We start from the raw sequence: 22,920 nt of genomic DNA on the forward strand, positions 1-22,920 counted from the left end.
ATCCCGCAGTGAGAGCACGTTTATTGAGAGGGGACAAACTTACTCTCAGGAAAGCGATCGACATGTGCAGAAGCACTGAGGTTGTACATCAGCAGCTAGAGCATATTCATGGCAGAACAGACCAGGCCTTGCATTATGCTGATAGACAGTCCCCGCCTATAGGGCAGAAAGATCACGGACAAAGGGCAGGATGCAAATACTGCAGAAGGCATCACACAAAAGAAAATAAGGTGTATCCAGCATGGGGAAAGCAGTGTTCTCACTGCAAGAAACCAAATCATTTTGCATACAAGTGTTTAGCTAGAAGGAAGCACAACAAGTAGGTGCAGATGGCCACTGGAGAGACATCAGCTGAAGATTCTGATGAATCATTATGCACCATACAACAGGTTGGTTCAGTCAGGTTGATAGGTGATAAATGGTTTGTGACTGTTGATATTCTCCTTCTGCAGTCATCATTCCAAGTGTCAGATAGACACCAGTGCACAATGCAACATCATGTCCTTCACAGACCTGTGCGAAGTGGCTCAAGTAGTGCCAGAGGACAAATTACTCAGAGCCCAATGCAATGAAAAGAGTTCCAGATCATAGACGGCAAGCAAAATCCACTCATTTCAGCCGGAGCAAGTCCAAAGCTAGGACTGGTAACCCTCAACATGCAAAAAGAGATTTGCAATGTGTCGCAGCACACTAAACCGTTGACCGTGGAACAGATCCTAGAGGAGTACAATGATGTGTTTACGGGTTTAGGACGTCTTCCTGGAGAATATCATCCTGAAGTAGATGAGAGGGTAAGACCAAATCAGCATCTGCTGAGGAAAGTTCCAACTGCCCTGAAGACCAGCCTGAAAGACAAGATAGAAGAGCTGGAAAAGAAGGGAGTAATCAAGAAAGTGACAACCCCTACAGAATGGATTGGGAGCAGGGTAGCAGTGAAACAACCTGGAAAGCAGTGAGTATGCATCGACCCAAAGGATCTAAATAAAGCTCTGAAGAGATCTAACTATCCCATGCCAACAATCGAAGGAATTTTGCCACAACTTGCAAAGGCAAAAATCTTCACTAACCTAGATGTGAAGGATGGTTACTGGCAAGTAAAGCTGGATGAAAGCAACAGTTTTCTAATTAAATTCTGGATACCATTTGAGAGATACGGCATGAGATAGTTAGTGATCCTCCCAGAGTGGAAGCTATAGTGGATGATCTGCTAGTTTATGGATGTGGAGACACAATGGAAGAAGTTATTGCTGACCATGATCAAAATCTAATGCGACTGCTAGACAGAGCTCGCCAGATGAACCTGAAGCTGAACAAGAAAAAATTGCAATTAAAGATGCCTGAAGTCAAGTACGAAGTCAAGGTCATGTACTGACAGCAAAAAGTCTTGGCCCAGAGCCCAAAAAGGTGAGAGCAGTAGCAGCGATGCAGTGACCAACAGATGTAAAAGCAGTGCAACAATTTCTCAGATTTGTCAATTATTTAGCAAAATTCTTTCATTCTTTCCAATTTATCGTCAGAGTGTGAACTATTACACACCAACTCACTGCCAAGGACGTGCAGTGGTATTGGGGCACAGTACTGAAATACTATGATGTAAATGATGACGTCACCCTGCAGTGTGACACCAATGAGACAGGACTTGGAGCAACCCTACTGCAACAAGAACAACCGGTTGTATTTGCATACAGGATGTTAATGCAAATGGAACGACACTATGCTCAGATTGAGAAAGAGTGCCTGGCCATTGTCTTTGCTTGTGAACATTTTCATCAATACTTACTTGGAAGAGACAAAGTGACAGTCAGGTCAGACCACAAGCCACTTCAAAGCATTTTCCTCAAGCCGCCACTATCTGTTCCAAAGCATCTGCACAAAATGTTACTCCAGTTACAGAGATATCATCTGTACGTGACATACAAGCAAGGGAAACAGATGTACATCGCTGACATGCTGTCGAGAGCTGCACTCCCTAAGAAAGTAGAGGATGCTAAGACAGTGTGAAATCTTCCAGATCCAATGTAAAGCTGCAACTTGACATGCTCTGGAAGTCATCAACCCAGCAGAGACATTGAATCTGACTGACAAGCGCCTTGCTCAAATCGAGCGAACTACCCAACAAGATTCAAGTAGTGATGGAAGGATGGCCTGAAAGCATCAAGGACACTCCTGTGGTCACGAGAGTGTATTGGGCTTACAGAGATGAATTGACAGCCCAAAATGGCATCTTGCACAAAGGAAATAGAGTCATTATCCCTAAAGAGTTGAGAGGAGTGATGCTAAAGCACATCCATGCAAGCCACCAAGGAATTGAGTCCTTGCCTGAGGAAGGCAAGAGAACTGCTCGACTGGCCAAACATAAGCTATGAAATCAAGGACCACATCAGCCAGTGCAGTGCCTGCAACGAATACCAAGATAAGCAAACTAAAGAGCCACTGATGACACATGACATCCCAGACAATGGATGAAGCTGGGAGTAGACCTCTCAGGAACTGATTATCTTGACACCGTAGACTACTATTCTGACCAGCTGACCTCAATGACTACTGGTGAGACTGGAGAATGCCTGAAAGCACACTTCGGTCGTTACGGCATTCCATTGTGTTGAGCGACAATGGCCCTCCGTTCACGAATGAAGAATTCAGCCTCTTCATAAAGGATTGGGAAATTCAACACCATACATCATCTCCACACTATCCCCAGTCCAATGGAAAGGCTGAGGCAGCAGTGAAAATCACCAAAAGAATCAAAGAAACTGAGCAAATCCAGCACAGATTTAAACAAGGCAGTCCTCGAGTGGAGAAACACACCTACAGAAGGCATAGAAAGTAGTCCAGTACAAAGACTAATGTCACGCTGCACTCAAACTACTCTTCCAATAGCAAAAAAGCTACTGAAGCCAGAAGTAGTAACAGGGGTGAATGACAAAATCCAAGTGAAATGGCAGAAAGCCAAATTTCATTTTGACAAAACTGCCTAATCTTTGCCAGACTTGAGCATTGGAGAGCTAGTCAGGGTACAAACTTTCAATGCTCTCAACAAGAGTCAGCCCAAGGGGCAACTTGGGACCTGCATAGAGCAGTTGTCACCTCAATCGTCCGCAGTGCAATTGAACGACCAGATATACCGTCGTAATTGCAGGCACATACACACAACTGGAGAACCTCTTCCTTCATTGCAGGCAGCCGATCAGGAAGATGTGAACATAACATCTGCACAGACCACAGATCAACCATCAGTCCCAGAGGTCCACAGCACCCCCAACAATGGAAATGGAACAACAACAGTTACCGCAGCAATAACAAGTGACAAGGGAACGACACTCACCGGAGAAGGAAAATCACTTAGATGAACAGCCAACGACAACACGCACACATAGCATTAAGAGACCAGCATGATTTAAAGACCATGGCTGTATTCTATGAGCTTGCCACCGAGCAGCCCGCCTATGCGGGCCGCCGGCAAAAGAGCCACCATGATCTTAAGCGTGGTGACTCATTTAAATAGCCTGGGTGGCCTCCCCCCGCCCCGTCACATAGAGGGGGCGGGCTGCACATAGGTACCGACGCCATTTTTAAAAGGAAGTCAGTCCTGACAGGCTATTTAAAAGTTTAAAGAGAGATAATCTCCCGAATTACATAAGTAAATTTCCAACGCCCCTTTCCTATATCCCCCGCCCCACAACAATTGCATGAATTAAATGCCCTTTTCCACCACCATAACACTTACCTTGAACACCTGACCTTTCCCCCCCAAACTGCACAAATTTTAAAGTACAACCCTTCCCCCTGAAAAATTTACCTCCTGCTCCCCTCCCCACTAGTGTCGTGCTTCATTTCCCCGGACAGGGATCTGAAGGCACAGGAGTGCCGGCCGTGGTGCCGAAGATTGCGGCGGGCCCTCAAGATCGCGGGTGAGTAGATTTAAATTAATTAATTTTAATGATTTATATATTCAAATTGTGGTCCCGTTGCCCAGTGGCAGAGGGGCCACCACGGAGCCTTCAGGCCGGGCCTCATCTGGAGCCATCTTCAGGCCCCCCCTGCCATGGATCACGAAGTCAAGGGCTGCTTAAAATCCTGCCATATGTGTGTAATGCATATGCAGAGACTGATGAGAATAACGAGCTGATAATGCAGGAGAACAGGTGTGTGCATCGTGGGTAACTTGGGCATCACACCGTGTAAATGATAATGCATGCAAATTTTTTTGGGGTTTTTTTGTATGAAAAGGGGGATGTTTGGAATAGAAATGCAATACTGTGCTAATGTGCTTCCTGGCTTGCTGTAGTCATGTGTCCTCTACCATGAGGCACTCACTGCAGGCAGCCATCACAAGGCAGTTCAATAAAGACACAGTACAAGCAAGACTGTTGTCCTGTGAGCTTGTAACAGTGGCAGTGAATTTCTCTGGTGGTGCCATCTTTCAGATGAGCCAGAGTTAAACAGAGGCCCTCTCAGCCCCCTCAGATGGTTGATAAAGACCGCATGGCGCTATTCAAAGAAAAGGCAGGGACATTCTTCCCAGTCTCCTGGCCAATATTTATCCCTCAACCAACACCTAATAAAACAGATGACCTGGTCATTTATTTAATTGCCGTTTGTGGGACCTTGTGTGAAAATTAGCTGCCATCTTTTCTACATGACAACAGTGACCAGACTTCAGAAGTTCTTCAATGGTTGTAAAGTGCTTTGAGGTATCCTGAGTTTGAAAGGCGTTATATAAATGCAGCTCTTTCTTGTTTTCTTTTAGAATGGTGAGCAGAGCTCCAGCAGTAAAAGTGCTGCCCAAACTGAATTGTCCCATTTCAATTGAGAATTGAAGGCCCGGCCCTGGACTTCAAGCTAACCAGCCTGGCAGCTTGGTGAGAATGGGGTGTTTCAAGGCAGATGCCGATTAACACCCCGCCTGATTTTAGTCAGGGTGTAAATTCGGGTTGTTAATTCAAAATTATATCTTCTTGTCCATTTAAAGTGGTAATGAGTCCAGAACTTATCGTAGTCAGCCAAATTTTACATTGAACAACAGGTACTTAGCTTAACAGCACATTGAACAAACACAGATGTACCACATTGTAGTTAACTAAAGCTCTTGCAGAAATTCGGAGATTTAAACAGCTTGAAATAATTGTCGTAGCTATTGCAGCTGATAAACAAATGAAATGATTCATTCACGAGTAGAATTTTCATGGGGGTTCTGCATTAGAGTGAGAGAAAGGAACTTGGGTGAAAAAAATAGAGCGCAGGTGAAGTTAAAGGAATGGGTACGTGTCTGGCAGATGTCTTTTAATCTGGATAGACATTAAAGATAAAATAAAATCAGGCTCGGTGTAAAAACAGACTACTGATTCAGTATCCCCAGTTTTGCACGACAAGTAAAGATAAATTTCACCCCTTGCTTCTTAGTCTTTTTCAGATCTTGCTCCTTTTGTCAAAATTGCATGCTGTGCAATATTTTGCAATAATTCACAGCCGTTCCTACTGGCTTACAGCAATGTTAGCATATTATTATATTATGTTTCACACCTTTGTATGAAATTTCTTTGGCTACAATTTTAGCGGAAGTGTTAACCCACTTAAATTAATGGCTGAGATACAAACAGGTAGTTAGATATCACTGACTTTGTATCACAAGACTGGCCCCAGTCTTGGTTGGGGTGGAATTTCTGAGTAGAGGGAGGTGGTGTATTTGGCTTCCTCCACACACTGTGGACATTTGATCACACTGTGCATCTCTTTTTTTCCCAGCAGATCCCCTACCTGAAAGCCAGCCTGATTGACAGGCTTGGCTTCCTGACAGTCAGGGACGAAAGGAGGAATCCAGTGCTGGGATAGTGACAGTCCCACCCTGGAGGGGAGCTCCACAATGCTGAGGGGGGAGCTTGGTGATTCTGGGGGACAACCAGCAATCCTGGGGGAGTCAGCAATGCTGGGGGTGGGGGCATGTGGATGCAGGTTAGCCAGAAAGTTTTCTTACTCCTTCTGGTGTACACACAGTGCTGGAAAGTCCTTGCCTCCCTTTAGCATGCTCGGTTTCCCAATGGCTGGGAAACCTGGAAGACAGTTAAAATCTGAGGCATGCAGGCTCATTATAATATTTAAATGACCAACCCATATCCTGGTTTTCCACCCTTGTCCCGCCTTGACTAAAACCGGAGCTGGGCAGGTTCGAGGTGGATTGGGCTCGGCTTTGAAATTAACATTTTCACAGCTCATGCAACCCAATCCCTCTTTGAAAGGGGTTTCTAGTCCTATCATCTGCTTTCTTTCTGACACTTTGAACAATGGAGCTTCTTACAGGCAGCTTTAACAATGGAGGTGATTTGAAGTCAGACAAGATAATGAGGGCAAGAATTGCAATGAGCAATGAAGAGTTGAGCAATATATAAAAATCAGCTGAAATTGATATAACATATTGATGTTTTATGTCCTTGTCTATAACGTGACACGTTATACATCTTTTCACAGTGTTAATCACTAGGATCTCAGTGAAGCACAGTGGTCTGCCTTGAAAATGCTCTTGCCTTGTTCACTTGAACTGTGAAAAACAGTTTGCAGGATTTCAAATGTTTATACGGATTGCACCTGGAGAATGTTTTGAGCCGTATCACACAACTGTGCAGTACCGGTGATTAAAATTCTATCACGGTGAATCATGGGTGGTGGTAAAGGCGAGAGCAATTTGAGGTAATGGGTTCAGAGGAAGCAAACTGCACAACATTATTGTATAAACTCAGATGTGCTCTTTTCCCAAACTGTATTGAGACCATAATGCTAAAAAGGCCTAGAAATTACATTAAAATTAAAGCAAAATACTGCAGATGCTGGAAATCTGAAATAAAAACAAGAAATGCTGGAACCACTCAGCAGGTCTGGCAGCATCTGTGAAAAGAGAAGCAGAGTTAACATTTCGGGTCAGTGACCCTTCTTCGGAACTGGACTCAGTTCCAAAGAAGGGTCACTGACCCGAAACGTTAACTCTGCTTCTCTTTTCACAGATGCTGCCAGACCTGCTGAGTGGTTCCAGCATTTCTTGTTTTTATTATCTAGGAATTACATTGTTTTCTTAGGATCGGTCATCAGAAACACCCTTAAGAGATTGTTTATTTTCAAAGAATACAGAAATAGAAGATACCTATAAAATGTTGGATTTTGGTGCTACTGTCCACCATCCTTCACCCCTGCGAAAAATCCAGCGGGCAGGTCACCAAGCGAATCTGAAATAGAGTTAACTATTGTGAATAATAAGCTCACATACTTTTACTTTTCCAAATACAGCTGGGATTTCTGATGTCAACAGGTATTGTACTGAGTCAGCAGGAAATCCAGAAGGAATTCAGTCATGGGTACATCAATCACACAAGACTAATGACTACTAGCAAATGTATAAAGTATTTTCTGCATTTGAATACACACACTGATTAGAGTATAGCCTTGAAGGGATGCCATATGGAAGGCTCACAGAAGTCAAATGGGCAATCTTACTTAATAACCAATAGTACCCCATATCAACAACCCCCCCACCCACCCCCCCCCCCACCCCTCCCTTTCTCCCATTCATCTCAGCATGCTAGATTGATACAAACTGTTGGTGAATGGCAGGAGAGTGAAGAACAAGTCCCCTACCCTACATCTGAGCCAAGTGCTGACTGCAAATAGAAATGTACACTGTCGCCATCCCATGAGATAAATGGTGTGTCTGCCTGGAAGGCCCTATACTACTATAATAAACCGTTATCTACTGAGCCCAGTCCTGAGGTGCTTCTTGTCCACAACTGCTCATTTTGGAACTCTGTTGCATTTCAAAAATGAATGAGAGAAAACACGCTAAGGCTTGCCCATACTAGCTAGTTTCAAGCAATATAACAGTTGTCTATAATAGGAGAAGCCTGAAGGATGAAAGAATCTAACCCAATTTTATATCCCACGTATTAACTATACTGAGACTGGCACTCACTTATACAGAAAGACTGGTACTTATACATAAGACTTGTACTCACTTAACATAGAGAGTAGCACACACAGAGGCTGTTACTCACTTACACACAGACTGGTACTCACACAAACAGTGGTATTCACTTATACACAGACACTTTTACTTGTACAGAGAATGTTACTCACTTATACACAGAAAGTGGTACTCACTTTCACAGAGACTGCTCCGTACACAGACAGATTGGGACTTAACCAGTGATTGGTCCTAACACAGAGACAAATACTTATATAAGACGGGCACTCACTTAAACGGAGACTGGTCCTAACACAAAGACTGGTGCTTACACAGAGACTAATAATTATAAAAGGCTGGTACTCACAGAGACTGGTACTCACTTACAGAGACTGGCACTCACTCACACAGAGACTGGTTCTCACTGACCAATGAGACATCTGATTTTTAGGTTTTATTTTTCATTGATTTTCATTTAAAAAAGGATGAACAAACCCATACTTATTAGTTTTAATCAGTACACAAAGTTTGGAAGGAAGAGATAGAATACTTTAGCAAGTAAATGCTTCCAAATGCTCACCAAGTATAAAGTAAAAGAAGATGAAAGGTCATCAAAGTGAAATGTTAGCTGTTTCTCTCTCCACAGATGCTGTCTGACATGTTGAGTATTTCTGGCATTTTCTGTTTTTTTTTTAAATTTCAGATTTCCAGGATCTGCAGTATTTTGCTTTGGTGTGCCTGATTAACAATCTCCCCAGCACCTCCTCTCTCAGTTCACAAAATAAGTACAGATTAGTCAGGTTATTTGGTTCCACTAGTCCATCCTTCCATTGAAATCTGCAGTCCTTCCCGTCATGGTATCTTATTGCTTCTAGCTTTTGATTTGAGAGCTTTTGCTTCCATTACCCTCTCTAGAATTGAGCAATGATTCCTAAAGTCGGTCCCAAGTGTGCCTTTTACCAGCTTACACCTATCCCCTGATCTAACATGATAAGCACAAAATGCAGTAAAGAAAGACTCGCATTTATATAGCATCTTTCATGGCCACGGGATGTTCCAAAGTGCTTTACAGCCAATGAAATACTTTTGAAATATAGCCACTGATGTAATAAAGGAAACGTATCAGCCAATTTGTGCACAGCAAGTCTCCGGAAACAGCAATGTGATAATGACCAGGTAATCTGCTTTTGCAATGTTGATTGAGAAATAAATATTGGCCAGGACACTGGAGATAACTCCCCTACTCTTCATGGAAATAGTGCTGTGGAATCTTTTACATCCACCTGAGGGGGCAGATGGGGTTTTATGTCTAAGCCAAAAGACAGCACCTCTGACAGTGCAGCACTCCCTCAGGGCTCTGGAGTGGGACTTGAACCCACAGCCTTCCAACAGAGAGACAACAGTGCTACCAACTGAACCACAGCTTACACCACTTACTTAGGCTTTAGATAGAGTTCCCCAACCAACGTAGCCTTACAACCAGTTAAGAATTGTTGTGGGCATTCAGGCAACTGACAGCTGGGAGGAAGCTCATGAGCATCCCCATCCTCCATTATGGCAGAGCCAAGGACGAGAGACTACATTTCCTACATTACTAGAGTGACTACATATAGATATAATTATTAGTCTTTATGTTGGGGCCAGGCATTGGGTAATCGCCAGTGTCTGTGTTTGGACCAGTCTCTGTTAGGCTAACATGAACGGGAATCCAAAGGTCTTCTATCGGCAGTATTAGCAGTAAAAATGTTGTCAGAGGAGTGGTGGGGATAATTAGGGACCAAAATAAAGATTCATCGGTAAAGGCAAAAGGCATGGCTGAGATAGTAAATGAATACTTTGTATTTTCCAAGGAAGAGAACTTTGCCAAAGCCAAACTAAATGAGGAGGCTGCTAAAATACTGGACGAGATATTAAAAAAAAGATAAACAGGAGGTACTAGAAAGGCCTGTGGTACTTAAAGTGGATAAGTCACCCAGCCCAGATGCATTGTATTCTAGGTTGCTGAGGGAAGTAAGGGTAGAAATTGTAGAGGCACAGGCCACAATCTTCCAATCCTCCTTAGATACAGGAGTGATGCTAAAGAAGTGGGTGATTGCAAATGTTACATCCTTGTTCAAAAAAGAGAGAAGGATAAATCGGGTAATTACAGGCTGAGATGTTTTTAGAAACAATAATTTAGGAGAAAATTAACAACCAATTGCACAAACATGGACTAATAAAGGAGAGCCAGCATGAATTTAACGGCAAATCATGTTTGACTAACATTATTGAATTTTTTGATGAGGTAACAGAAAGAGTGGATGAGGACAATGCAGTTGATGTTGAGTATATGGACTTTCAAAAAACATTTGATTATGGACCACATATTCGGCTTATTGGCAAAATTGAAGCCAATGAGATAAAAGGAATAGCAGCAAGGATACAAAATTGGCGAAGGGATAGAAAACAAAGTTGTGGTGAATGGCTGTTTTTCAGATTAGAGGGATGTATGAAGTGGAATTCTCCAAGGTTCAGTATGAGGACCATTGCTATTTTTGATATACATTAATAACTTGGATTTGAGGTACAGGGAACGACTTCAAAATTTGCTGATGACGTGAAATTCAGCGCTGTATCTCTAAACTAAACTAAGTGTAGTAAATAGCAAGGATGATAATAGTCTTCACGAGAACATAGCTAGACGGATGGAATGGGAAGGCTCATGGCAGATGAAATTCAATGCAGAAAAGTGTGAGGTGATACATTTTGGTAGGAAGAATGAGGAGAGACAATACACACTAAATAGTAAAATTTTAAAGAGGCTGCAAGAACAGAGAAAACTGGGAATGCTTGTGTACAAATCTTTTCAAAGTGGCAGAACTGGTTAACAACGCAGCTAATAAAGTATATGGAATTCTGGACTTTATCAATACAATCCAAAAGCCATGAAGTTATGCTAAACCGATATAAAACACTAATTCGGTCCCAGCTGGAGTACTGTCCAATTCTGGGCATCTCACTTAAAATGGATGAATGTGAACGCTTTGGAGAGGGTACAGAAGAGAGTTACTAGAATGGTTCCAGGGATGAGAGATTACAGTTATATGGATAGGCTGGAGAAACTGGGCTGTTCTCCTTAGAGCAGAGAAGGAGAAGAGGAGATTTGATGGAAGTGTTTAAAATCATGAAGGGTTTAGATAGAGTAAATAAAGAGAAACTGTTTCCAATGGTTAAAAGATCAATAACCAGAAGGCACAGATTTAAGCTGATTGGCAAAAGGATCAGAGGCAACATGAGGAAAAAATTATTTACACAATGAGTGGCTAAGATTTGTAATTCACTGCCCGATAGGGTGGTGGAAGCAGATGCAATAATAATCTTCAAACGGGAATTAGATCAATACTTGAAGGAGGAACAATTCCAGGGATATGAGGTAGGAGGGGCGAAATGGGAGTCAAAGGAACCGGCACAGTATCAGTGGGCCTCCTTCTGCACTATGCCAAGTTGCAAAGCACTTTGGGACATCCTGAGGTCATGAAAGATGCTACATAAATGCAAGTTCTTCCTTTGAGTGCAAGAGACAAGACGGAAATGCTTGCAAACATCTTAAGGCAAAAATGCCAAGTTTACAATACTTCTCAGCCCCCTCCTGTGGCAAGTGTCTAGCCAATTTGTTTCATTCCACGTGGCACTTAATAGCAGCTGAATGGACTGGAAACAGTGGAGGCTTTAGGCTCTGACAACAACTCAGCTGTAATGTTGAAGACCAATATCCCCTAGCCAAGTTATTCCACTATAGCTATGGCAATCACATTTATGCAATAATGTAATAAATTGCCCAGATATGTGTGATGCACAAAAAGCAGGTCTGCTACCAAGTGATCATACATAAGGCTCTTGGGTTTCAGTCTTCACAAAAACTACTAAAAATAGTGAAATCCAATGTAATAAAGAGGAGTCTGTTACCTTGAAGCAGTGGCCTTGGCCATGGAACTTAAAGTCAGATCAGTTTCTTTGCTGTGCCCTGCTTCCTGAGTTGTTAACTGGTTTGGGGTTGTGTCAGCAACTGTCTTATTGATACTGGCCATAGCTCTCTCCAGCCCTTCTAAATGTTCCTCAGACGTGCTTCAATTAACAATAGATTATCTATATAAATAAGGAAGATCTAATAGACCAAATCATACACTAATCACAGCATAATCTGATGGAGAATTCTAAGGCACATGACAGAAACCAAGGGCTGAATTTTATTAGTGCGCCGCTTTCGCGGCAGCACGCTTTGAACTTGGCGGCCTTCCGACATAGAAGCGCCACCACTGAGCCCCCGTGATATTTCGTGTGGGGGCTCATTTAAATGGAGGGGGCAGAATGGCCACCCCCGATGACATAGAGGGGGCGGCCGCTCCGTCCCGGACAATGGCAACCACACCACGGGCAGGCGCCATTTTTAAAAGGATTCAAACCCTTAGGATAGATTTGAATTTTTAAAGGGTTGTCACTACACATTTTATTGAAAAGAAATGCTAAAAGCTGGAGGCTCTTTCCCAACCCCCACAATGGCTTTTTTTTTTATTGTCTGAGTTGAATAAAATGTATTTCAGTCCCAACACGAACTTCCCCCCCCCCCCCCCCAACCTCATCAAATTTGCCCTTCAATCCCTTCCCACCATCCCCACAGACAATAAGAATTGTTTTTCCCGCTGCCCCCTACCCCACCCTGATAATTTCAATCCTACCCCCTCCCCACCAGTGCCTCACCCCCGCCACGACCCCAACATCAAGTGGCTAGTAAAATACGGCCCCAAAAGTCATTTAGACCTACTCAAATAAATAAATAAATTCAATAGTTAAATTAAATGAACAGGTACAGAAAATAATCAAAGCAGCTAATGAAATGCTGGCCTATCAAGAGGATTAGAAAAGAAGAGGGTAAAAGTTATGTTTCAGCTATACAAAGCCCTGGTTGGACCACACCTGGAGTACTCTGAGCAGTTCCGGGCACCACATCTTAGAAAACATATATTGGCCTTGGAGAGAATGGATGTAGATTTACCAGACCTGGACTCCAAGGATTAAATTACATGACGAGATTACACACACTAGGGTTGTATTCCCTGGAATTTAGATGGTTAAGTAGTGATTTGATCCAAGCTTTCAAGATATTAAGGGAAACAGAGAGTAGATAGAGAGAAAATATTTCTGCTGGTTGGGAAATAGTAGGGGGGTGGTGGTGGGTGGGTAGGTGGCATAGTCTAAAAATGAGAGTCAGACCTTTCAGGAGTGAAATTAGGAAACAATTCTACACACAAAGGATGGTAGAATTTTGGAACTCTTCTGCAAATGGCAATTGATAAGAACAATGTCTTGTATTTATATAGCACTTTTAACACAGTAAAACATCCCAAGGCACTTCACAGAAGCATTGTAAAGCAAAAATTGACACTGAGATACCCATGGAGATTTTTTAGGGCAGATGATCAAAAGCTTGGTCAAAGAGGTTGGTTTTATGGAGCATTGTAAAGGAGGAAGAGCGGCAGAGAGATTTAGGATGGAAATTCCAAAGTTTAGGGCATTGGCAGCTGAAGGTACGGCTGCCAATTCTGGAATGATTAAAATTGGGGACGCTCAAGAGGAAGGCTGTGCAGCCAGAGGAGATTGATGCTAGATCAATTGTTAATTTAAAATCTGACTTTGATAGATTTTTTAACCAAAGCGATGAAGGGATATGGGGCAAAGGCAGGTATATGGAGTAAGGTCACAGATCAGCCATGATCTTATTGATTGGTGGAACAGGCTCGAGTGGCTAAATGGCCTCCTCCTGTTCCTATGTTGAACTGTAATAAATGTGATCTTATGATGCATCGTTCCTCAGTCAATTGGTGATAATTACTAGGTTAGCCCATGACAGAAAGAAATGGCCCCAAGATGTCTTGTCATTGCCTACAGTCGATGATAGTCCAGAAAAAGCAATAACCCACTGTTTGACTTGAAGTGTAGATTCTGAAGATCTCCCTAATAATCCCTTCCATTTATACCCCTTCACCTCTAGATGGTGGGGGTGGGGAAGTATCCTATGATGATTGAGCCACATAGACATTATGCAGAATGAATATCCAACATTCCAGTCAATAAACCCAAGTCCTCATCCTTGTTCACAAACACTGGTGACATTTATGCAGCATCTTGTCTGTCACCTCTGTTTGGCAGGACAATCCTTTCTTGACTCGACTACAAATATACAGATTTTTGAGTCCCTGACTAAGGCATTTGCAACCGACTGGAAACTTGTTCCGCACTTGTGGTAATGCGGCTTTCTCTACAGACCTGCTTATGTGTCACTATTCTAGTCGGTAGCTGAAGCCAAACTTCTTCTCTGCACATGTTACCTAAAAACACTGGAAAAATCCCTTGCTAAACTCATCCAACATGAATACTGAAACCAAACCATCAGGTACATGGACTGATACCCCAAAGGTAAAGGCAGGCAACCATGGCTAACAAAAGACGCTAAGGATTGTATAAGATTAAAAGAAAAGGCCTCTAAAGTTGCCTGAAGATAAACCTGAGGATTGGGAGGATTTTAGAATACAGCAAAGGAGGACCAAGAAGCTGATAAAGAAAGAGAATAGAATATGAATGTAAACTAGCAACAAACATAAAAACGGACTGTGAAAGCTTCTTTAGGTACGTAAAAAGGAAACGTTTGGCTAAGACAAATGTGGGTCCATTACAGGAGAATTTATAATGGGGAATAGAGAAATGGCAGAAAAGCTAAATGATTACTTTGTGTCTGTCTTCACTGAGGAAGATACAAGAAATCTCCAGAATTAAGATCCAAAAGACTAGGGAGAATGGGGAATTGAAGGTAATTAATATTAGTAAGAAGGTTGTATTGGAGAAATTAATGCGGCTGAAGGTTGATAAGTTCCCAGGACCTGATATTCTACATCCCAGAGTGTTAAAAGAGGTAGCTATGGAGATCGTGAATGCAGTGATCATCTTCCAAAATTCTATAGATTCTGGAATGGTTCCTGCCAATTGGAAGATAGAAACTGTCACCCCACTATTTAAGGGAGGGAGGGAGAGAGAAAACAGGGAACTACAGACCTGTTAGCCTTACATCTGTAGGAGGGAAAATGCTATAATCTATTCTAAAGGATGTGATAAATGGACACTTGGATAATAATGATCTGATTGGACATAGTCAACATTGATTTATGAATGGGAAATCCTCTGACGAAGCTGTTGGAGTTTTTTGAGGATGTTACTAACAGAATTGATAAAGGGGAGTTGGTCAACGTAGTATACTTGGATTTTCAGAAGGCTTTTGATAAAGTCCCCCACAGGAGTTTGGTTAGCAAAATTAAAGCACATGGGATAGGAGGTAATATACTGACATGGATTAAGGATTGGTTAACAGGCATTGGCAGGCTGTGACTAGTGGGGTACCGTAAGGATCGGTACTTGGGCCCCAACTGTTCACAATATAGATCAATGATTTGGATGTGGAGACCAAATGTAATATTTCCAAGTTTGCAGATGACATAAAACTAGGTGGGAATGTGTGTTGTGAGGAAGATGCAAAGCGGCTTCAAGGGGATTTGGACAGACCTACTAAGTGGGTAAGAACGTGGCAGATGGAATATAATGTGAGGTTATCCATTTTGGTAGGAGGAATAGATGTGCAGAGTATTTCTTAAATGGTGAGATTAGAAAGTGTAGATTTACAAAGGGACCTGGGTGTCCTAGTCAATAAGTCACTGAAAGCTAACATGCAGGTGCAACAAGCAATTAAGAAGGCTAATGGTATGTTAGCCTTTATCGCAAGAGGATTTGAGTACAGGAGTAGTGAAGTCTTGCTTCAATTGTATAGAACCTTGGTTTGACCGCACTTGGAGTACTGTGTGCAGTTTTGGTCCCCTTACCATAGGAAGGATATTATTGCCATAGAGGGAGTGCAACGAAGGTTCACTAGACTTGTTCCAGGCATGGCAGAACTGTCCTATGAAGAGAGATTGGGGAAACTGGGCCTGTATTCCCTGGAGTTTAGAAGAATGAGAGGTGATCTCATTGAAACCTACAAAATACTTAAAGGGATAGACAGGGTAGATGCAGCTAGGATGCTTCCCCTGGTTGGGGAGTCTAGAACCAGGGGGCACAATTTCAAAATAAAGGGGAAGCCTCTTAGGACAGAGATTATGAGAAATGTATTTACTCAGAGGGTTGTGAATCTTTGGAATTCTCTACCCCAGAGGGCTGTGGAAGCACAGTCATTGAGTATGTTTAAAGCAGACATTAACAGATTTCTAAATACCAATGACATAAAGGGGTATGGGGATTGTGTGGGAAAAAGGCATTGAAGTGGAAGATCAGCCATGATCGTATTGTATGGCGAAGCATGCTCAATGGGCTGAATGGCCTACACCTGCTCCTATATTCCTCTGTTCCTATGATAGGACTCCAGCAATAACTGGCAGCTAGCCAATTTGGCTCTTCATTACAATGGTCACTGCTTCATTGGAATTCTCACCCTGTCCCACATGCTACCATTAATGCCCTAGACATGGAGATGAGAGGCAAGAGGTAAAGCAGTTTCCTATTCCAAACTGCTTTGTTGGACTGAGGCTCGTTCTTCTACCAAAGCCTGATGCTCAACAAAAACATTCATGCACACTTTACCAAGCAAAATGGCCCTTTGGTTAGCTTGGGGAAAGCCTAACAGATCATCCATCAGTAAAACATTGTACTTTAGGATTGTTTGTACCTTTAAGCCTGTACATTTAACATCTAACCAACAACTTTATGCTTATAATGGCAATTATACATTTGTTAAAATAAGATTTCTCATGAATTCTGATGGTTTATTAAAATATAATTAGAAACAAATAAAATGTAGAAGAGTAATACAAGAAAGGAGGGTGTTAACCAGTCCTTTGACTGGTTAACAATCCTTTAGTGCAGTGCTGTTCAACTTGTTTGAATGATGCTACATTTTTGTTAAGTAGATATACACGTGTAACCTATTTTTACCTGCATTGTGTGTGTGTGTATGCAAGACATTTTCTACTAAAATTAGTGCATGTGACTAAAATGGTGTCACTGTAGCCACATTTGTGTCAAGTCAGTGATTTCTATTGGGTAGCACTGCTCGAGCATGGATTAAATGGGCTCTTGAATTCCTCTAACTGCATGTAGAAAATTCAGAAACCCAAGCTGACCAGTGTACACGCCACCCAGTGGCCAAATCCATGTATTGCTACGTAGATATTACTCAGCAGACATTAAGAGGACACAATCTTAGGCTGCCCCAAAGTCCTTCACAGTTATCATGTAGGGAAATGCAGCAGCCAGGTTTGTGAACAAGGTATCACAAACAGCAATGAAATAAATAAACAGATAATCTTAGTTACAGTGGTTGAGGGATAAATATTGACTGGGACACTGGGAGAACGCATCTCCGTGCCCTTCTTTGAAATAGTGCAATGAGATCTTTTACATCCAGAGAGCAAATGGGACAAAAACAAGAAATGCTGGAATCACTCAGCAGGTCTGGCAGCATCTGTGGAAAGAGAAGCAGAGTTAACGTTTCGGGTCAGCGACCCTTCTTCGGAGCAAATGGGACCTCAGTTTAACACCTCATTGTTTGATCATAAATTAAGTTTTGAATTACTAACAATTTAAATTCATAATAAGTAGCTAACTAGAATCATGAGAAATTAAAAGGGCGGCACAGTGGTTAGCACCGCAGCCTCACAGCTCCAGGGACCTGGGTTCGATTCCGGGTACTGCCTGTGTGGAGTTTGCAAGTTCTCCCTGTGTCTGCGTGGGTTTTCTCCGGGTGCTCCGGTTTCCTCCCACAAGCCAAAAGACTTGCAGGTTGATAGGTAAATTGGCCATTATAAATTGTCACTAGTATAGGTAGGTGGTAGGGAAATATAGGAACAGGTGGGGATGTTTGGTAGGAATATGGGATTAGTGTAGGATTAGTATAATTGGGTGGTTGATGTTCGGCACAGACACGGTGGGCCGAAGGGCCTGTTTCAGTGCTGTATCTCTAATCTAATCTAATCTAAATCTGATTAAAAGGATGAACAGCAGATCCAAATACAGGAAATGCGGAAAGCTCCAACTGTTGGGAGTTTTTCCAGAGTCCAGCAGAGGGAGCCAGAGGGCAGTAAAATGCTTCTGGTTAAAATCTTTGTTAATTTAAAGAGCAGTAGGTAGCTGAATTTAAATTTTCTTCAGTAAAGATTGAAAATAATTAATGACTTGAGGGAATTAATGTGCATTTTTAAGAAGCTGCCGCCAATTCAGAAGCTATGAGGAGCAATTAAAGTTTACTTTTCATGTCCTGGGGGGCAGTGGAGGGGAGGGGAGGGGGAGTTGTTACCTGCAGCATTTCCCAAAATGTGTAATCTTGACAGTCATAAGAACATAAGAAATAGGAGCATGAGTAGGCCATTCGGCCCTGCTCTGCCATTTAATAAGATCATGGCTGATCTGATTGTGGCCTCAACTCCACTTTCCTGCCTCTTCCCCCACCCCCTCCCCTCCACCCCATTACCCTTCAGTGTAGATCATTAATCTCTCTAATTAGCTTTAATATATTCAATGTCCCAGCCGCCACTGCTCTCTGGAGTAAAGAATTCCAAAGATTAACAAACCTCAGAGAAGAAATTCCTCCTCACCTCCATCTTAAATGGGAGACCCCTTATTCTGAAACTGTGCCCCCTAGTTCTAGATTCACCCACGAGGGGAAACATCATCTCAGCATCTACCCAGTCAAGTCTTTGGGAGGGCGGGGCAGTTCCAAAATCTAGTTCAATAAGGGCGTTAAAAAGTCCCTTTAACTCATTGGTGGTAAAGCCATCACATCCTTCGATAGCCTTGTGGCTCCATCAGAACAGCACCTTCTAATAGTTACAAATAAAATACCTCCTACCTCACCAGACCAAATCGGGCCACAGGCACACAGTAACACACACACATCGCTGGATGCCTTATCCCCAGCCAGAAAATGCTCCGCAAAATTTATTTCCAGGTTTTGAGGAATTCAAGTGCCAGGAAAATACAAACAAAGCAAAAACAGCCTGGACAGAGACCTGGAATGAAGAATGTCTGATAGTGATTAGGATTCCATTAGTGAAGCAATTGTAATAAACTGAAGGAGGATCAGATTAAAATGAAGCTGAGGACAGCACATGCCCCAGCCATCCTGTACAGAAGGTACCGTGAACCCGTGGAAGAGCACTGGAAAAGCTATGGTGAGAAGGGCATAATCCTTCACACTTTTTCAGCATGCCCAAAAATCCAGCCCTTCTAGGAGAAGTTGCTGAAACAAAGAAGCATAGAAAGATTTAGCATACAGCAGGAGGCCATTCATGCCATGGTGTCTATGCTGGCCATAGAAGAGTTATCCAGCCGCATCCCACCTTCACAATCTCGGTCCCTTCCTTTTTAAACAGTCCAACATTAACAGTCCGCTGGTCCTTCCGGCACCCACACCTGTAGCCAGAGAGGATTGGAAAATGATGATCAGAACTTCTGCTAGTTCTTCCCTTGCTTCCCTTAGCAGCCTGGGAAACATTTCATCTGGACCTGGTGATCTATCCACTTTCAAGGATGTTAAACACCTTGATATTTCCTTCCTATGTTTATGCCATCCAATATTTTACACTCCTCCTCCTTATCTACAATGTTTGCTTTGTCCCTCTCTTTTGTGAAAATAGATTACCTTTTTGGTCTTGACTAGGTCCTGCTCTTTCCTTAGTTATCCTCTTGCTCTATATGTATTGATAAAACATCTTTGGGTTTTCCTTGATGTTACTTGACAAGATTTTTTCATGCCCTCTCTTTGCTTTCCCAATTTACTTTTTGCTTTCACCTGGCACTTTCTCCCCTCCTTTAGGCTTTCTGCAGTATTAAGGTGTTGGCATCTAACATAAGCGTCCCTTTTTTGCCTTTCCTACCGTTTATGCTCTTGGTATCCGGAAGGATCTAGATTTGGGAGTTCCAACCTTTTTCTTTGTGGGAACATATTTTTTCTGAGCCTCCTTTAAAGCCTCCTCCTGCCCTGACACTGACTGACCTTCAAGTAGCTGTTTCCAGTCCACTTTGCCAAATCAAAACTCAGCTTAGTAAAATTGGCCTTTCCCCAAATTTGAAGCTTTTACTCTCGGTCTATATTTGTCCGATTCCATAACCACATTAAATCCAACAATTATAATCACTATCACAAAAATACTCTCCCACAGGTACCCCTGTCACCTGCCCAGATTCATCTCCTAAAACTAAGTCCAGAACTGCCTGTTGTCTTCTTGGGCTTGCTACATACTGGCTAAAAGAAGTACTCCTGAATGCATTTTAAGAATTCTGTGCTCTCTACACCATTTACACTAAATTTATACCAGTTAATATTAGGGTAGTTGAAATCCCCGACTGCTACTGCCCTTTTGTTTCTGCACTTCTCAGCAATTTGCCTACATATCTGCTTTTCTATCTCCCTGTGACTGTTTGGGGGGTCTATAGTAGTCCCAGCAGTGTGATTGCCCCTTTTTTGTTACTCAATTTAACCCATATGGATTTCTTCCAGCACATCATCCCTCCTCAAAGCTGTGATTGCTTCTTTGACCAATATTGCAACCCCTCCCCCTCCACTTTTATCCCCTTCCCTATCCCACCTGAAAACCCTGTAAACAGGAATGTTGACTTGCCATTCCTACCCTTGTTTAAACCATGTTTCAGTAATAGTTTTGATATCATACTTCCAAGTGTCACTGATAACACTGATAAAATGGCCAAGCGCCCCAATGAACAAAACCTAGCACACCTTCTTGGCTTCTTCATTGTGACTCCTTCTGCAGCAACAACATGGGTAAGCTCTTGGAATCAGCTGAACTGCAGTCCACTGGTAGATCAGCTGATAGTAGCAGGAACCCCCTCCTCCCACTCTCTTCCTGTTGTGTGATTGCCTGATGTCCCTTTAAGATCTTAGTATGTTAATGAGCTAAGTACCAGAATGTGGTCATGTGACTACATGCCAGTCTCACTCAGCTACTCTAACACCAAGAGGTGAGTCATGTAAATAGATAGCTTTGCAATGTATATACTTGTTGGCTGTTAATAAACCCATTTGAGATCTTCAATCAACTGAACTCCCCGTATCTCATTTATATTGCATCAGAGAACATAAAAAGCTGCTCATTGCACCTCCCACTTGGCTGTTGCCCATCGCAGCACTATGGAAAACAGATAATCACGTACTCCCTGAGGCTGAAGCAGGAGAGATCACAACCAGATAAAACACATACTAGACCCACGTCAGCAGCAACCTCCACATGCATGCTAACAGTTAGTATTTCACCCTGATAATCAACATGTGTCTGCAGGTCGAGATTTTCTGATAAAAATTAAAGGAGGATTTAAACTTCCTGTGTTCCCAACAGCGGCCCAAAGATTTCCAGAATGCTGCAGGACAAACTACATGGATGTTGTGCACCTATGCGGCCACCTAATCAGGTGACTCCTACTCTCCTGACAATGTCATCCATTGGTGTGTAAGTAATTGAAACCTTAAACACTGTTGACTTAAAAAGGTCAAAATGTATCTGAGGCACTAAAGACACAGAAGTACATCTAGCGTAATGTACGAAAAATCAAAATTTAATGGTGTGAACATTTAAATCCCCTTGTGCAGCTCAGATTAGTTTCTTTTCCATATTACAATGACACAGTAAACTCTATTCAAAGCCTTACAGATCTCAAAATTACTATTGTGCAAAATTATTCAATGAAGTGCTCATAATATTTCAGCATAGGAATGCTTATATCAAACACTTGTATGCTTAACTTTGTTCCCTCTCTTTCCTCACTCCACTTGCAGTTTCCTAGTTAAGCAGTTGAAATGTTTGACAACGAAATGCTCTACAGGAGTGGACCAGGGATTCTCTAGGCTTTGACTACTTTGTGATGAACCTGGAAATCTATAGACGGCTGCCATTACGTGGAGCAAAGATTAGACCAGGGTTACTTATTTTCTGATACATTTTGTATCAATTGGGAGAGCCTTTGGGTATTGGGCCATTCCAATGATCTAAACAAAAATGGGAATTCAATGTGCAAAGAGCCATGCCTATGGTCTCATGTGTATCACTGAGTGCCGATGTTGGAGCAGGAAACTATTGTGCCATTGGACAAGTCCACATTCAGTATTGACAGAGGTAATAAGGAGTTAAATGAAATTATTGATCACAAGATACATGCCTTTCTGAGGCTCGATAACCATGGAAATTGCATCAAAAAAAAATTTAAAATCTATATTTCCTGTGGGTAGAAAAACGCCTGCACCCCACACCAGACCCTTAGAAAATAAATAGATCACCTTCAGTGGTCACATCTGCTTTGTAAATTTCCAAATCTTTCATCGCAAAAGAAACTTCTACATACTTTAGTTTTCCGCTGTAACACAAGTGATGGAAATTGAACATACCTACAGCTTACATCAGATGCTGATGTCCCACTGCACTCTCTGTGTAACTACTTGTTTTTCACATCACAAGCAAAGACATTTGGTTTCATGAAAAAATGGACCAAATCACAGAATTTAATATTGCTTTATCATAAAGAAGGAATTTAACTTCTTCAATCACTGTAAAATGTTAGCCGTGGTCATCGGCTCGTCTGTAGGATTTCTTTACAATTCTGGCTGCATTTTCATTTGGCAGCTTTGTTAGTTTCCTATTTTGGCCTTCACTTGCTGGAGTACACTCCATTCCACTCAAACAGTATTCTGATCAAAGCTCTGGTGGTATAACCAAGACCCTGCAGGCACTGGCACAGTGGGCAAGGAAGATCTGTGCACTGGTGTCACTGCCATTATGTGATATCCTCATGTTCAATGTGTGCACAATCTTGGTCTCACTGGATGACAAAGCTCGCTCACTTCTTTCTATTCTTTCATTCAGAGTTTTATAGAACAAAGAACAAAGAAAATTACA

This window comes from Heterodontus francisci, chromosome 31 (assembly GCF_036365525.1).
Source record: "Heterodontus francisci isolate sHetFra1 chromosome 31, sHetFra1.hap1, whole genome shotgun sequence".
NCBI classification, from domain to species: Eukaryota; Metazoa; Chordata; class Chondrichthyes; order Heterodontiformes; family Heterodontidae; genus Heterodontus; species Heterodontus francisci.